Genomic DNA, 18,614 nt, shown 5'->3' on the forward strand with positions numbered 1-18,614 from the left:
TTGGCTACTCAAGATATGATCAGTACATTTAAATCGATCCTATAACTTGGCACATACACAAACTTGCAAGCGTACAACAATGTTCCTCCTAATGAAAGAGAGGAGTGGGGGTATTTTTATACTGCTATGTGGCTGCGTTCTAGAACACAGTCCACACAGGGCCAGAGTGTAAGCAATATTATAACTCCAACACATCGCATTTAATATTCAACTTTATAAATGATAGAGTTGAGCACTTTTTCTTTTTCTTTAAATTCTCAGCTTTGTCTCCATTTATTTTTATTCCAGCCATCATCAGTTGAAACATTCACTAGCACTTACCCAGTGCAAAGTACCACACTAGGAAGAACTGAAGGATGTTGACCTTGCTCTTAGGAAGTATACAACATAGATAAAAAAATAAGATATGAACACAAAAATATAGATATCTATCACTCTGTGCCAAAAGCAGGCTATGATAGAGTCAATTCGTGGTCCAGAATCTGCCTCCTCTGGGTAAGAGTGATCAGGGTCAGCATACAGGGGCGAGGCCGTTTGTGCTGAGAAATGGGTAGACTCTAGATGGTGCCATTTTATTCCTAGAAAGGGGATGGAACATGCAAAGATCATTTCTAGTTTTCACAGAAGACAGATGTACATTTCGATGCTTAGCGTATATTGATGATTAGACTTATTATTTCTTTTCTTTTCACACTTCCTTTGCTAAGTGTCTGTCTCTCCTGAATTTTATCTTCAAAACTTATCAGTTATATCTGTACTTGAGCTGTGGCTATACCAACTTATCCCACTTTTCAACACTAGAAATTCCCATTAGCTGCTGTTTTTCCAGAAATGGGAAAATCTGACAGACAGACAGAAGTAAGCCCGTAAGAATCTCGTTTATGTGCACCTCTGGTGAGTACGTGGTTTTTGCTGTTGGTAAAAGGAACATGGATCAATGGACAGGCCTCGTGGATGGATCCACTGGCCTTTGTCTGGGGGGTCACTCCTCCCTCTGCTCTCCTAAAGGGATGAACTCAGTCAAAAACTAACATCATTCTTGCTTAACTTACTAAATGCCAACCACACAAGGATCTGGCAGGTGGGTCAATGTCACTGTCTACGGTCAGCTTGGCCGCAGCGGTGAGGAATGTTGTGCTGCCATCGCCTTGCCTCGAGCTCTAGGAATCCTCCTTCCTTTAAAGTTGGGCTATTTTTAGTCTTAATCCTTTTCTTAGGCAGCAATTTATGCTGGAGACAATTCAGAGGTATTTTCCTTCTAATCCCACAAAACTCAAACTAAGTTTCCATAAGCTTCTTTCAGGATACAGTCCATGCAAAACCGTATGGGAACTTGCCCACCCTGGAACAGACACCGCCTGGTTGAAACGAAGTTGGTAAAGACTGAACCCCACGGCGCAGTTGTAGTAAGACTATCACGGTGACTCACGTCCAGCTTCCTTTCCAGCTTTACTCACTGAGCAAGACTGACCACTCCCCTTACATTTCTACCCAGTTCTGGAGAGTTACGGGTCTTTGTTAATGTCTTTTAAATGCCACTTTGAGCAACTGGGGAAATACTGTAACCAAAGCCACAAATATAAGTGCTTCTCTCAGAGCAAGGAGGACCCAGAGGGTCTGTGGGCGAAAGCTCATTGGATTGTGTCTATTCAAAAGTATATAAAACACTTGTCAATAAAACGCAGAACCATCCATGGAATGACTGTCAACCCTGGTATATGTTGCATCTTATGAAATTGGCCAGTGGCAGAATAACACCGTGAAGTGCTTTGAGCTTCTCAGAGGAAAGTCATTAAAAAATGCCGGAAGTCAACCAAGGGCATCGTGCAGTTAAAGGGGGCACAAAGGTGCTTCCAGAACGCTGTGCAGCTACGAACTACTCTTCCCGTATGGTGATCCTGGGTGGCAGTGCCACGTGGAGTTTCACCTCTCAAAGAGACAACACGGAAAAGGAGAACAAAATGAGACCTCAGGGACGTCAGTTACGTCAGCACAGACCAGGGCAAGAAAAGGGACTGGAAGTTATCAAAGAGTTTTGATCCGTGTAGAGAATCCACTTGCATAATCAAAGCAGGCAAATGAACAAGCGAGAGCCCATCTTACTTCACGTCTAGAGGGCTGAGCTGTGTCATTTGCCAGATTTTCATTTCATCTTGTGGTTGGTGATAGTTACAGCCTGGGAGTGACACTCCTCCCTTTAAAGCAAATATCTAAAACCCAGGAGAGTTTGTAATGGGTGAGGCTTAGTGGGCAAGCAGTAGAGATACACTCAGAAACCCACGGGCCTGGGGAATCTGAGAAGGAAGGAAAAGAAAGCAATACGGCCTGCCTGCCGGTCCTGCAGCTCCCGCTGGGCAGGCTGGGTGAGAAGCCCTGAGGTGGAAGGAACTAGGGCTCTGGGAGTGGTCGGGCACGATCCGAAAAGAACAGAGCCTTTGCCTGAACTCTCCTATGCCAAGTGCCACAAAGGAATCAGAGTTAGAAAGAAAACTATTGCCGACCCTGTGGAACAGCCTGAAGTGCCCGGCAGGCCTGGGCCAGAAGAGGCAGAGCCGGCCAAGACTGAGAGAACTTAGGCCCTTTCTCTGTAGTTTTCCAACAACTTTCCTGTGTCACACCCAATGCCATAAAGAAGAGGGTCCTTCTCTAGCTACATTATGACCTGAGACTGATTTCATTCTTGGTGAGTCAGCTTAAGGTTGACAGCAAACATCTCCTCTACGTGAGGAGTGTGCTCCATAACAAATCCAGGAAAGATAAGACAACAACGGGGCATCCTTTCAGTAGGAAAAGATGACAGAAGTCCTTTTGTAAACTCAAAAAATACGATTGTAACCATATCAAAGAGAAAACAGTTTAAAGGGAAAGCAAAACTCCTGTAATGTTCATATAATCTGAATTGCTGAATTTGTTAATAAAAACAAAAATCTTAGAGAGGAAACTCCCTCAGCTTGACAAAAATCTCCGTGTGTTATACTTAATTGGGAAGGACTGACTGCTTCCTCCTGGGATGGGAAGTGAGGAAAAGATGTCTACTCTGTTACTTTCACTCAACATAGTGCTAGAAGCTCTAGTCATATATGAAGGCAAGAAAAAGAAATTAATGAAGATGCAGATTGGAAAAAAAATCAAACCACCTCTACTGGCAGATGACATGATCGTCTGCATAGAAAATCCCATAGGATCTGCAAAAAAAGGAACCTCCTAGAACTCATACATGACATCAGCAAGCTCACAGGATAAAAGATAAGCACAAAAATTCATATTTCTATATATTAGCAATGAACATGTGGACATGGAAATTAAAAATACAATACCATTTACAGTTGCTCAAAAATATGAAATAGGTATAAATCTAACAAAACTTGTATACTTTCATATGCTGAAAACTACACAATGCTGATGAGAGAAATCAAAGATCTAAATAAATGTAGAGATTTTGTGTCTATGGCCTGAAAGTCCCAACATAGTAAAGATGTCAGTTCTCCCCAAATTGATTTACAGATTTAATGCCACTTCTATCAAAATCAGAACAAGATTTTTTTGTAGACATAGACAAAATTACTCTAAAATTTATACAGAAAGGCAAAGGAACTAGAATAGCCAAAACAACTTTGAAAAGAAGAAAAAAATAGGAGGGATCAGTCTACCCACTTTCAAGACTTACTGTATAGCTGTGTGGTATTGGCAGAGGGATAGACACATAGAACAAAGGAAAAGAATAGAGAACCCAGAAAAAGACCCACACAAATATGCCCAAGTGGGTTTTGACAAATGTGCAAAAGTAATTCAATGGGGGAAGAATAAACTTTACAACAAATGAAGCTGGAAGCAATTGGACACCCGTAGGGAAAAATATGAACCTCAAACCTAAATCTAACATTTTATACAAAAGTTAACTCAAAATGGATCATAGATTTAAATATAAAACTATAAAATTTGGGGGAAAACATCTTCAGGGTCTAGAACCAAACAAAGCGTTCTTGGGCTTAACACTAAATGTGCGATTCATAAAATAAAAAGTTGACAACCTGTGCTTCATCAAAACTAAAAACTTTTGCTCCGTGAAAGACCTGGTTAAGAAGGTGAAAAGACAAGCTACAGAGTGGGAGAAAATATTTGCCAACCACATATCAGACAAAGGACTAGGATCCAGAATGTGCAAAGAACGTCTAAGCCTCAAGTCAAAGAGCAAACAATTCCATTAGAACATAAAACACACACACAGATTCACTGAAGAAGATACACGGATGGCAAACAGGTCTCTGAGAAGATGTTCAGCATCATCAGCCCTTAGGGAAACTCAAAGTGAAACCACGATGAGCTATGTTCCCCCATCAGAATGGCTAAAACAAAACATAGTCAAAACACCCAATGCTGGCGAAGATGCAGGGAAACGGGGTCACACTGCTGTCAGGATATAAAATGGTGCAGCCACTCTGAAAAACAGTTTGGTAGTTTCTTAAAAATCTAAACGTGCAACTACAACAGGACTTAGCAGTTATACTCCTAGGCGTTTGTCGCAGAGAAATGAAGACTTGTGGGCGCACAAAAACCTGGACACCAATGTTTAGAGCAGCTTTATTCAAAATGGCCAAAAACTAGAAAAAACCCAGATGACTTTCAATGACTGAGCGGTTAAACAAACTGCATCCGAACCATGGAGGATTACTCAGCAATAAAAAGTAGTGAACTTTTGATATACAAAACAACCTGGATGAATCTCTAGAGAATTATGCTGAGTGGAAAAAAAGTCAGTTTCAAAAGGTTACATACTTAACGATTCCATTTATATAACATTCTTGAAATGATCAGATTTTAGAAATGGAGAACACATCAGTGGTTGCCAGGGGTTAAGGTGAAGTGGAGGCAGTAAGTGGGTGTGGCTTAAAAAGAGAATATGAGAGATCCTCACGGTGATGGAAGTGTTCTGCATCTTGACGGTATTGATGTCAATATCCTGGTTGTGACATTGTACTGTAGTTTTGCAAAATGTTACCAATGAGGGAAACTGGGAAAAAGTATGTATGGGATCTCTCCGTGTCATTGTTTACAATTGCGTGTGAATCCACGACCATCTCAAAATAAAACGTTTAATAAAAAAAAAACACCTTCCTGTTATGTTTACAGCACCATCTCTGCTCCCAATCACTTTCAAAACTCTATGTTTCACTCTGGGAACACAGAGTTCATTAAAGTGAACTTGTCGATGACATCCTCATCTTTGTTATTTACATCAAGGAAAGGTCTTTACTAATTGCAAATACAGTGTCTTTGCACCAAAACATTTCTTTAGGTGAATTTTGAAATGAGTTGTATCTTCCAGTTAGTGACATAATCTTTCTGAGTCTTGGAGGGGAAATCAGTTATTCTGAAAACAAATTTATTTCTAAAAGAAAAGGCACAAGTTTTACATAATGTGCTCTTGGCATGATATTTTGTATTAATTCTTCAATTTATGTATGTGGGAATACACATGCCACAGTTTCTACTGGGGAGTCTTTGCCAAAATTTCCTTCTAGTCTGAGGTCCAATGTTTCTGGTGGGAGTTTCATAACAAAATAAGCATTGTTTCCACTGGGGTTTATACCAGAAATAATTAGGTAAAATGGTGGTATAATGGAAACTACAGCTTTTATGATTCATTATTGCATTGTTGCTAAACTTTACAACATTCAGGGTTTGAAGGACTAAGTTAGCTGCTGCAGATCACCAGGAGCAACCATGCCTGATACGTAAGCATCCTCGTTTGGTTCAATAACCGCAGTTTCAGAAACCTGAGACCCAAGACACTGCTGATTTTTGCAGACTCTTAATATTAAAAGGGTAACTTCGTGTCTGTGCATTAATGAACTCGCAAAATTCATTGCTTAATTCAAAAAATGCAGGAAGCCTCCATCACTCCCTCTGACACTCCCTTACGTAGACAGAATTCTGTGAACAAACCCCTCTGCCTGCTCCTTGCTTCATACAAGGCACTGATTTCGCCATATCTTGAATTTGCTCTTCTCCGTATTTAATTTTTTGTTTACTATTCTCCCTGAAGTAGATTTGAGGGTTGACAAAATGCTTTGATAGCTTTCAGGGTATCAGAGGAAAGTAGATAAGGGAAACTCCCTTTAGCCAGAATAACAACAAATAAGTTAAAATAAAAAGATTGAAATATACCTATTATTTTTTAAAATAGAAGACATTGAAAACTCTCTAAGGCATTGAAATACGAAAAGTCTTCAGAACTGCTGAGTCATTTCTTAAAAAGATTTAGTTTAGATTATTTTATGATATTTTAGATCTTTGAAAATTGGTTACCCAGATAGATAGTCCAATTCAGTGCCCAGAGTATGGACCAGTAGCAGCATGGCTGAGGGGCTTGTTAGAAATTCACATTTGGGGGCAGACCTATTGAATCAGTTTTAGATCAGCTGAGTGAGAGTCCCTGGGCGCCGGAGAATACAGGGGCATCGTCAAGCTCTCCAGGTGACTCCTATCCACGCTAAATGCTGAGGATTACTAACGTTAGATCAGTGCTGCTCACAGGCAGTGTGCGTGCTGCAGACCGAATGAGCCTCCCTGCACCGCCCCCCAAATCTGTATTTTGAAGCCCTAACCCCCAAAGTGACTGTATCTGGAGATGGAGTCTTTAGCAGGTGTTTTAGGCTAAATGAGGTCATAAAGGTGGGGCCCTGATCCAATAGGACCGTGACCTTATAAGAAGAGGGGGAGAGAAAGATCCTCTCTCTCTCTTCCTCTTTCTCTGTCTGTTTTCCTGTCTCTCTTCCGTTCTCTCTCTCCCTCCGTCTTCTCTCCCTCTCCCCCCACCACCATGTAGGACAGAGCAAGCAGGCGGCCGCCTGCAAGCCAGGAAGAGGGCCCTGCCCAGAACCCAACCATGCTGCACCCTGATCTCTGACTTCCAGCCTCCACAGCTTTGAGAAAATACATTTCTTTCAGCCACCCAGTCTGTGGTATTTCATTGTGGCCCCAAGCTGACTAAGGCAGTCATATGAACCATCTGGGATCTTGTTAAAACAAATTCTGATTCAGAGTCAGGACATGGGGCAGCTCTCCTGGGTGACGCTGTCGTCCTGGTGCATGGTCCCCACTTTGAGTAACAAGGATATAGATGACCTTCCATTTCACTGAGAATCAAATCCACCCCTCCCTGCCATTTTGACCTGTAAGGCCCTACAAGATCAGGGGCCCACCCACCGCTCTGATTTCATCTTGTACCTCCCCCTACACACTTCAGCACTCCACCCTCCTACCTTTTCCTCAAACATGTTCAGCTTCTCCCTGCCTCTTCGTGCCTCAGGACCTTGGCACTTGCTTTATCTTCTGCCTTTACCCCCAGCTCTTTGAATGACTGTTCCCTTCTCATCTTTCAGATCTCAGTGCTGTCTTCTTAGAAAGAACCTGGCTACCCTGTCTAAAGCAGCCCATCTCCTGTGGCCACTCTGTCACGACTTAGCCTTTCATAGCCTCATCTCCATCTGAGGACATCTCTATCCATCCTGCTATAAATTGTTTGTCATCTGTCTCTTCCACAAGAATGCAAGTCCCATGACAGCAAGGCCTTATCCCTCTTTTTCACCTAAAATATCTGTCAACAGGTAAACGATGTGATGTCACTCCCCATGAGGTCCGAATACTGAAATAATAGGGGCACTCTCTTCCACGTATGTGGGTAAACGAAGACGTCAGCTCCACTCACTGGGTGCTCACTGAAGCCGGTGATCCGTCTGGCCCTGGTTTTGGAGTCCCTGGTGTTCTCTATCAGCCGTGCCCCCTCGTCTGAGCCTGAGCCAGGTCTGACCAGGAGAAAAAGGACATCCTCAGCTCCCAGGACCTCAACCCCTGGGTTATGACGGCAGTTTGGAAGTTGGCCAGGGATGGGTGCTGGCACCCCTCAGCCTCTCTGAGGGAGATCTTCCTCCTATTCCGCTGTCTTGACTGAACTTCTGCCCCAGCTTCGCAGCTTAGCACCAGGTCCTGCTGCCTCTAGCCTGGGGGCTAGCCTGGGGGCTGGTGCCCCAGCACACTGTGCACTTTGTGCTAGTGGCCTCCTCTGGGCTGCTGGATTCTACCCCTCTGGCTCCTGCCTCGAGAAGTAGTTGTGGTCCTGCCACGAATGGATGGATTGCACTGAAACAAAACGCCGTCAGCCCCCACTGGCTCACAAGAGCCCACGGTGCATGTCTCTTTCCAGCTCCACGGTCAATGACTTCACAGTAGTAGCTTACAGTGGACGACAGCGGGGGTCTTTACACCAGAGAAATCGGCAGCTGCTTCGCATCAGGACTCTGTTCCCCCCAGGGAGCCAGCTGTTAAACATTTACCAGCACCCCGCTGGCTTGAGTCCACCTGCATAGAGAAGCTCTTGTTATCTGCACGTCTCTGCTGCTTTGCCTACCATCCGGAGGGATGTCTCCAGAGAGGGCCTCAGCATCCCACGCAGACCGGCCTGAGTCAGCTCAGGCAGCTTCCTCCCAGAGTTTCTGTTCCTGGTTTCTGCAACCAGCTCATTTAATCCTAGTCTCCTCTCCCTGTGCCTATAGACACACACACACACACACACACACACACACACACGCACACCACATAGTGAGGTCTCATTGGCTCGGAATCTTTAAAACATATTGCAAATTCTGACGAATGTGCCGGGTACTCTGAAAAGTGCTGAGAGAGACACAAAAACAAGCAAGGTCTTGGCTCTTAATGCACAACACAATATAATTCGAAAACTACAAAAAGAAAATAACCAAAGTTAATGTCCATTCTCATTCTCCCCAAAATTTTTGTGGATACTTTTCTAAGTTTTCACAGACCAGAGATAAACACAACTTACATCACTGATATTATCGAAGGTGCTGGCACAAATCTGCAGTCGGTTGACCAGAAGAGAGAAAACAACTCAACACTATCAGGAGGGTCAGCCGAGTGCATTATCACCCGTGTGTGCCATTCATCACACACCGCCCGGAGATGCTTGATCTTGTTCAGCCTGATATTTAAACCTGTGGTTATCAACCAGGGAGGGGCCAGTGATGACCAGCAGCATCCAATGGGCTTTTCAAACTCTGAGCAGCCAACAGCCCCATCCCCTAGTGCCTACTCCTCTTCTTTGTGAAAAGCTGATGCCTTAAATATTGCATGGTTTATTTCACATACGTTTATATCTTATTTCCACAGGTGGGTTGCAGGTTCTTGAAAGACAAAGACAGTGGCTTACACTTACTTTATTTCTTCCAGGATACCAGAACAGTTCTGACAACATTTAACTTAAAATTTTCTATATGTCAAACACACTGTAAATATAGTTTAAGGAAAAATGACAAAATAGTAAATGTATTTGCAACATGTTGCATCTATAGTATAATTTTAAAACTTCTTATAATTAATGGGGAAAAAATTGACTCTCCTTCCCCAAATAGACAAAGAGTAAAAGGGGAAATTCACAAACATACACAAATGACCAGTAAACATTTGAAAATATAGTCAGCCCTACAAGTTATCAAAAAGGTACAAATTTAAGCTACTATTAAGCAATTATTTAAGCAAAACTAAGATGCCTTCTTTACCTATTAGACTGATTTTAAAATTATTTATATGATTATACCCTCTATAGATGATTTTTTAGGGAAATGGGTGCTATTCTACATTTCTGGGAAAAGTGTACATCATGATATTGCTAAAAAAGAGAAATTAGAAACAGCATGAATTTGTAATAATGGGAAAGTAAGTGGATTATAGTACAGACATGGAAAATATAATAAAACCATTAAAAATATAGTCATAGGAAAATATTTAATGATGTGGAAAATGTTTGTGAAATGTGCTAATTAATTGTGTAATTGTAAAAAAAGAAATATACAGAAATATCATAAAAATATTGTTTTGTGATGAGAAAAAGGCAAGTGCTTAAGGTTTTGATGTTTAAAATGCAAAGTTTTTTACACTTGTGGATATTCAGTGAGGTCTTTTTCTGTAAACAGAAAATGATGAAGCCCCTTCTTTCAGTGTTCCTGTTTTTTGGGTTGTTTTGAGGAAGATTGGCCCTGAGCTAACATCTGTGCCCACCCTCCTCCATTTTATACGTGGGGCACCTGCCACAGCATGGCCTGATGAGCGGTGTGCAGGTCCGTGCCCGGAATCCGAACCAGCAAACCCTGGGCCGCCGAAGCAGAACGTGCGAACTTAACCACTATGCCACTGGGCCGGCCCCAGTGCTCCCGTTTTAATTAGGAATAACTCTTCAGAGGATGAGCAAAGATTTCTTCAGGCATTTTGTGTCAATAGGCAAATAAAATATTTTACCCATTAGAAGATCAAAATATGCGTTCAACCCAGGAGTCAAGTTCTCAGTCACAGCTGTGTGGCAGTAATAAAAAGTACCCATTAGAGATGAAAGGGGTAAGAAATGTTTTAGCCTTGGATTTAGTTATGGAAATATCCCATAGAGCGTTGAGTAAGGGGTCCTAGGATGGGGAAGGGAAAATGTGCACAACAGGGCGGGGATGCGCTGGAGACAGATCAGGGCCGACATGCTCTCCACTCCTCTCTAAGAGTGGAGCAGCACTGAAGACCTCAAGAAGACCAGTGACCTCTGGCCCTGGAGCAGCCTTCTCGCAGATCCCGTCTTGCTCTACATAAGCCTCGTTAGAAAGATGTGTCCTCAGGCAGCCAGGCTATAGCCCACAAGGTGTGTTTCTGTGTTGCCAAATCAAGAGCTCAGACAGCATTAGTGTTTCAACAGGCGGATCCAGAACGTGTGGAGTCCACACGGTCTGAGATTCCCCCTGTCCTAGGATGTCGGAAGGGCTGAGAGAGTGCCTTCTCTGTTAGCTTACTTTCTTACTTGCTCAGAGCCTGCATTTCTGACAGCATTGACATTTTTTCCATCCTTTCTTAATACGAGAGCTTTTCTCCCCTCCCAAAGTTCCCTTCCCCTACCACACAGTAAATTCAATCTGGACTCCAACACCTAGGACATTTCTCCATGGAGCCAACAGTCTCCACATGAGAATCTGCTCAAAACGTTTTACCTGATGAACCACTTACTTAGCCTAAACGATGGCTCAGTTAATCCAAACAGCCAAATTGGCGTGTACATGTGAAATCCAGACAGGCACACATCAGTCCTCAAATCCAGCTAGGTGATGCCTTAATCTGTGCAAGCTGCTCTAACAGAATACTGTAGACCATAGACTGGGAGGCAGTCGGCGGGGCGGGGAGGGGGACAGGGCTTATAAACAATGGACATTGATTTCCCACAGCGCTGGAGGCTGGAAGTCTAAGATGAATGAGACTGCCAGTCAGTGTCTGGTGAGAGCCCGCTTTCTGTTTCCTGTTTCCTAGCCGGCATCTTCCATCTGCAACCTCACGTGGTGGAAGGGCGAGAGAGCTCTCGGGAGCCTCTTTTATAAGGGCACTAATCCCATTCCTGAGGGCTCCACCCTCATGACCTAATCACCTCCCATGTCCTAACACCATCACCTTGCAGGTTAGTATTTCAATATGAATTTTGAGGCGAGAAATCCAGACCATAGCAGGCAGTGTCCTCGCACAGCCGAGGACCTGAAACCAAGCTAAAAAAATCACTAGGAGCAAAGGTGAAACACAGAGAACAGCTTCATCGTCCTGCATCATGTGCTATGCTTCTCCTGGTGATGGGACTGGCCAGAAATTTGAACTAAAAAATGCCTTCCTTGGTACCCCTGAGATGAATGGAAATATAAAGGCTCAGGTCCACAGGGACCTGAGAAGTGATTTTTACCACATTCCTCCTAATGTCAGCGCCGTCTCTCTGGTCTCCCTAGTGGCATGATGTGGCCATTTACCGCACAGCCCCACCAACATCGCATTGTGCTCGCTAACTTCACAACGGTAGCCCCTGGTTTCTCTTAGTCTGTGTCTTCAAGGTCCTAAAGCAACTAAAAGAAAATTCACTTCTTTACTCAAAGGAAAAGGCTCAGAGGGGCTGGCCCCGTGGCCGAGTGGTTAAGTCCGTGCGCTCCGCTGCAGGCGGCCCAGTGTTTCATTGGTTCGAATCCTGGGCACGGACATGGCACTGCTCATCAAACCACGCTGAGGCAGCATCCCACATGCTACAACTAGAAGGACCCACAACGAAGAATATACAACTATGTACTGGGGGGCTTTGGGGAGAAAAAGGAAAAATTAAAATCTTTAAAAGAAAAAAAAGGAAAAGGCTCAGAGGTTTTTCTGAGTTTAAACTAGTAAAAAGTATTCTAGCGGCACTCACATTTTTGTTATAAGCCATGGAAACACCATAAATGAATTTCTTCTAATCCAATAATTTGTGCTAAAATCATTTATCCAGCCTCAGCAGAGACATAAAGCCTTCGGGGCTGGAAAGATGTTTACTATTAACTTGAGGGCACCATTATTAAATTTGCCAACATTGAGGCTAGGTGTTTGTATGCAAATAGCCTCTCAATTACACTTTTCTGTTTTTTTTTTTTTTTTTTTTTTTTGCCTTTTAGCAACTTTGCATGCTCTCTAAGGACACAAGGGCCGACTATAGATGTCTGGTTGCCCAGGGCAAGCACAGTACTTTGCACAGAATAGACCATCAATAAATATTTGTTGAGTAAACAAATACTTGAGGAAGGGAACATTTACACAATGCACATTATTTGGGGGTAAAAATTGAAAATACTTTCAAATGAAATATGTACTTGCAAATGCTCTCAGGATGAAGAAACACATCCAGGGCTGCAGTGCCGCCAAGATGCACAACACCTGAGGACTCGATTCTCACAGGTTATAAACTATTTGCCTTTATTAAAAAAAAAAAAAAATCTTACTAGGATTAAATAAGAAGAAAATGTAGGGGCCGGCGTCATGGCCAAGTGGTTAAGTTTGTGTGCTCCACCACAGCAGCCTGGGGTTCACCGGTTTGGAACCTGGGCACGGACCTACACACGCTCGTCAGGCCATGCTGTAGCAGCCTCCCACATAGGAGAGGTACAATGACTTACAACTAAGATACACAACTATGTACTGGGGCTTTGGAGAGAAAAAAAAAAGAGGAAGATTGGCAACAGATGTTAGCTCAAGGCCAACCCTCCTCACCAAAAAAACCCAAAAAAATTACCTTTAAAAAAAAGAAAATGTAGAATTTTTCCCCTCCTTCTGTAGAGAAGCCACCACAACTCTAACATCAATACGCCCAAGTTGCTCAATCCATGTAATGAAATACCAAAGCAAATATATGTTTTTAAAAAATCTCTGTGGTTTAATTGGTACACAAGATGACCATTGAAGATCCGGAAACCACTGGCCCGGTGAGAACAGCACATTCATCAGGCAGGTGTTGTCAGTGCCTGAAGATGCACACAGGCAGGAAGCGTTTAAGTGACTGAGACCTTCATGCCGTTTATCCTGGAGACACGGTTTGAGCAAGTCCCTTTTAGAGTCAGAACATCAAGAGGTAATGGAAACACTGAAAGAATTAATCAGTGAAGCCCAGTGTCTCCAAGTAGGTACAAACAGAAGACACCTGCTCAGGAAGAAAGAATCACAAACTGCAGGAAGACCACCCCAGCCAGATTGCATAGACGGATTGAAACAAGGCACGACAGACCCACTTCAGGGAAGGTGAGCGAACACATGTGGAGGCTCTGCAGAAATGAGCCTGGCTTCGCAAGTGACACAAGCGGCATGGGCAAGCCTCACTGGATAAATATTCACCTCTTACTGGAATCCATTAAGCATCCTAAGCCTGGAGCATGCGTCTTAAAAAATCACGGATGTGGTCACTCCATCCAAATACAGAAAAGTCAAAGAAATTATAAAGTGAAAAAAACATAACAAGTCACTCATAGCGAAGCAACTATCTCTGAGATTGAATAAGAAGAGAATGCAAAGAATGTAATATTTCCATGAGATGGTACAGTTTCACCAAACAGATAGAATACCATCTTAAGAGTTTTATAAAAACTTTAAGACATTTTGCTCTCTCTATTTAGGGACCTGAAAAAGTATCCGGTAAGAACTGCATGGAGTTTCCACTGAAGAAGCCTCTTAAGTCGCTAAAGCCAGGGCCTCTTGTGAGACAGTCTTTCCCAAACACTCCACTTGAAATATGTACGGCTTCCAAGTTCAAAGGGAAGTGAAATAAACGCACTTTTAAGAAACGGAAATATGTGTATCAGCAAATTTATATTTCAACAAATCTCTTGTGCTTAGACTCAGAGTAAGAAACGCCGATAGGACCGGTGCCACTTCTGTATCTGATCACGTGACAAAGCCAGCGCTATATTTAGAATCTCGGGCCTTTAAAGCTGAAAGAAACCTTAGAAAGCGACTGGACATTGCTGATAAGATATTTTCAAATTCTGCAGCGTGCAGAATGCCCTTGGCTGGTCGTCCAGGAATACAGTCTGTGACTCCCCAGACCTGCTCCCTCCCGCCACACGGCCTCAGGGCCTTCGCAGGAGCTGGCTCATCACCTCTCATCTACCCAACTTCAGATCTCTCCAGCTCGTGAAGCAGCCTTTGAAAGCAATCTAGCTACACTTCCAAACTCCCTAAACCAAGAAATAAATCAACTTACAGAAAGGTAGACAAGTTGGCCCCAATCTGTGAAACTTTTGTTTTCATGAATCCATGAATATGATAAAAACAAGCAACATAGCAGTGGCAATGACCAACCACAGTAGTGATGGTTCTAGAAATGAGACTGAGGAGGCATAGTGTCCTGTAACTACATTTGATGAGGTTTTATTTCTCCTCAGTTTTCATCATATTTTTATGATTCTTTTGTAAAGATTTTCTATAACTGATTGAACTGAGGTATTCTGTATGCAAAAATCATAGTAACTTTCTTTCGAGATATTTAATGTTTATTTCAGGTTGGGTATTTCAGTGTGCTCTTACATCAGGGAGAAGGAGGCAGTAGAAATGGAAAGACTGGAGAAGCAAAGGGAATAAGTGACAAATCAAAGATTTCAGAGAGAGAACAATAAAGCATCAAAAACAAAACAAAAAAAAAGTGACAGTAATTCCCCTTCCAGATATGTACCCAAGTGAACTGAAAACTGGTAACCAAACAAATGCGTGCACATGAAGGTTCCTAGCGGTACTATTCACAACAGCCAAAAGGTGGAAACAGCCCAAATGTCTATCAGTGGATGAAAGGATAAACAAATTGTGATGTATGGCTTCTCTTCCAGAGTTTTTTAAAAATCAGATGTCTGGCAGCTTGTTTAGCTGAACTTCCCACTAGAGCATGGACTCCGTGAGGGCAGGGTCTTCACTGGTTTCATTATCAGCTAATTACTCAGCATCTAACACATAGTGAGGGCTATTATCTAAATGTTTATTTCCCCCCAAAATCGTATGGTGAAATCCTAAACCCCAAAGAGTAATGGTATTAGTAGGAGGGACCTTTGGGAGGTGCTTAAGTGATGCGGGTGGAAGCCTCATGAAGGGGATTAGTGCCTTGTGAAAGAGGCTCCAGGAAGATCCCCAGCTCCTTCCACCTTGTGAGGACACAGCAAGAGGGTGCTGCTATGAACCCGGAAGCGAGCCCTCACTCAGCCTCGCTGGCACCCCGGTCTTAGATTTCTGGCCTCCAGAACTGTGAGTAGTAAATTTCCATTGTTTATCAGCTACTCGGTCTCTGGTATTCTGTTATAGCAGACCAAATACACTAAGACAGTGGGGGCTCATCAATACTGTTTTATTTCATCTGATGATTGCAGTCCTTCCTATTTCACGAATGAATTGGGAAGAGAGAAATAAGAATTTATGTGCACAGAATAGACAGGAGGGCAGACGGAAATATTTTCGTGAATTAACCAAAAGTACGAGAAAGCAAGAAGATTAAAAGGAACGTGTACATGGAGATGGGAAAGACTGAAAAAGGTAGAATTAACTAAAAGCTACTAGTGACAAGGACAGAGGAAAGTTAGAGAACTCCCAAACCTGCACCTGTCTGTTCCCTGCCTCAACCCTCAGGTGGGTCTCCATCGCTTAACCTCTTGGTACTGCGGAAGCCGTGCCTCATGACCTGGCCCCCGGCCTCTCTAGCCTCCAGTGCCCCAGTCACAATGTCCCCCTTTGCTGTATGGAAATGATCTCTCATGCCTCTCACCTTGTCCCGCCTGAAAAGTCCCCTCACCGCTTTCCACTAGGCGGGCTCACAGACGTCTTCCATCTCCCTGCTCACCCACTGCCCCTCTGTGAAGCCGCACAGGTCTCCCCTGGGCAAACTCAGGGGCTCTTCTGGGTCCTGCTTCAAGCTTTGAAGGATCTGAAGCTAATACAGTGTGGGAGCCCTCTTTACAGAAAAGAATACAAAATTCAAAGAGAAAATTCGGTGTGAAAGTAAATGTTCGTTTAGAAAGAGAAAACAATCATGAGAGATTATGTTATCTACATCTGACAAATATCACAAATGCTACACTATTTTTGTAATAGTGATTGCCTTACGTACCTCTGTAACAATTTTTTCCTCTACTTTTTAGCTGCATACTCTCTGATCACTTCCTCTTAGGACGTTTTCATACCTTCTATTTTCTTTTCTTTTCTTTTTTTTTTTTTTGCAGGGAAAGATTCACCCTGAGCTAACATCTATTGCTAATCTTCCTCTTTTTTTTCTCCCCAAAGCCCCAGAACACAGTTGTATATTCTAGTTGTCAATCCTTCTAGTTCTTCTATGTGAGCTGCCACCACAGCATGGCAAGTGACAGAGGGGTGATGTGGTTCTGTGATGGGGAAACAAACCCTGGCCACTGAAGCCATGACAGCGCCGAACTTTGACAACTAGACCATCAGGGCTGGCTGTCTTCTTTTCTCTGTACAGAGACTAGAAAGAGCCATTCTCTTTCCTCTAACATAGTTGATGGTAATTTGGTTTATATTACAGATTGTTTGAAAACATTTCTTTCAGTTTCACAGCTCAGCATTGGAAATGGCATAAAAATTTTAAGATTGCTATCAAAGCTGGGGAAACTTCTCTCAAGTTTCTCCTCTGCTTACAGGACGACAAGTTTGATGATTTGAAGAATCTTCCAGACTAGCTTCTGGCTCCATACATTTAAATCGCATTTCTCTTACGTCAATACTCACATAGTTCTGGTGCCAGGGGTTAGAAGATATGTTCAAATTGTGCTATAACCTCTGATCAGGAAGCTGTACATCACAGGGCTGGTAAGTCATGATAGGGGGTGAAGTCGTTTCTGCACAAGGCAGGCTATCGATAACTTGACTATGAACCACGTAAGCACAGCTCACTAAACCCGAACAAAACGCACCCCAAGTTCAACCTTCCTTTAGTCAGTTACAAAAATGCCCTTGGCTGCTTCCACACCACCTGACACAAGGAGAAACATGACAGAGAGAAGGTCAGTATAGAAGAAAAGTAATTTTAACTGGTTCCTTTAAAATAGCTTACTTTCACACATTTTATGAAAGTATAAAATTCAACACCTTGCAAGGGCCCCAGAAGCGGTCCATGCAAATGAGCAGGACCTGAAGCTTTAGTTTCCTCACTTCAAGATAAGTGTGCTTCTGGTTCCTTCCCTGGGACCTTGTATATACCTCTGTGTTATGGGCCAATCGTTTTAAATTATAATCACTTATTTGTCTATCTGTTTCCTCAATGAGCTGTGGCTCCTTGACAGGAGCTATATCTGTTCATATTGGTATCTCCAGTGTCTACAATGCCTGGTGCATGGTAGTTAACCAACAAAAAGTTACTGAATGAATGAATGAATGGTACATTCCTACTGAAGGATAAGGAAAGAGATGAGGTGTGAGGTCATAGAAGCTTTCTGCTGTCCACCAGGGGGCGCTGTTGGGTGGTGTTGGATGGTGGGTGGGTTGGGTGGGGTAGAGGTGGGTAGAGAGCATGCAATTGGCAGTTTTTTCAAAAGATACTTGAAATGAGGTTTTTGTAGCTCTGGAGATACAAAAAAGGCAAGATGGGCCTTGTACAATCAAGCAAAGCGAGTCAAGAAATGGAAGCTGAAAAGGAAAAAGCCACCTCTGCTTTGGAGAAGCTCTGAATTGGCAAACCACCTCCATTTCCAACTTTTCTGTGACCTGAGCCTTTGATGGCGGCTAACACTGGGAGTGTGCTGGAAACACCACGCCCAGGTCTGCTCCTTATATTTATAGAGCTTTTAGCACAAAGGCATTTTCATCAAAGTGCTTTAAGAGCTGGACACACCCTGTCACACACATGAGCTCCATGAAAGGAACTGCAACTTCACAGACGCCCCGAGGCCTGAGCTGGCACACAGGAATGCTTTGGAACGCACTCCCTGGCCACAGGCGAGCAGCCCAGTTTGAAACTGGTGGGAAGAATGACATCAGGTGGGGCTGGTAAATCCCTGCCGAGGGGCCCTGACCTGTACTTCTGGAAGAAAACCTAGACTTGATTCACACTGACCGTGCGTCAGGCACTTTAGTAGGCTCTTTATGTACTTCATCTCATTTAATCCCAGCATTATCCCCGCCGTGCAAATGAAGAAACTGAGGCTGAGAGAAGCAAAATAATGAGCCTCAGGGCAATAGCCAGAAAGAGCCAGAGCCAAGGTTAAAATTTAAATCCATCCGTCTCAACAGCCATGTACCTTTTTGCT

This window comes from Equus przewalskii, chromosome 30 (genome assembly GCF_037783145.1).
Source record: "Equus przewalskii isolate Varuska chromosome 30, EquPr2, whole genome shotgun sequence".
Classification (NCBI taxonomy): Eukaryota; Metazoa; Chordata; class Mammalia; order Perissodactyla; family Equidae; genus Equus; species Equus przewalskii.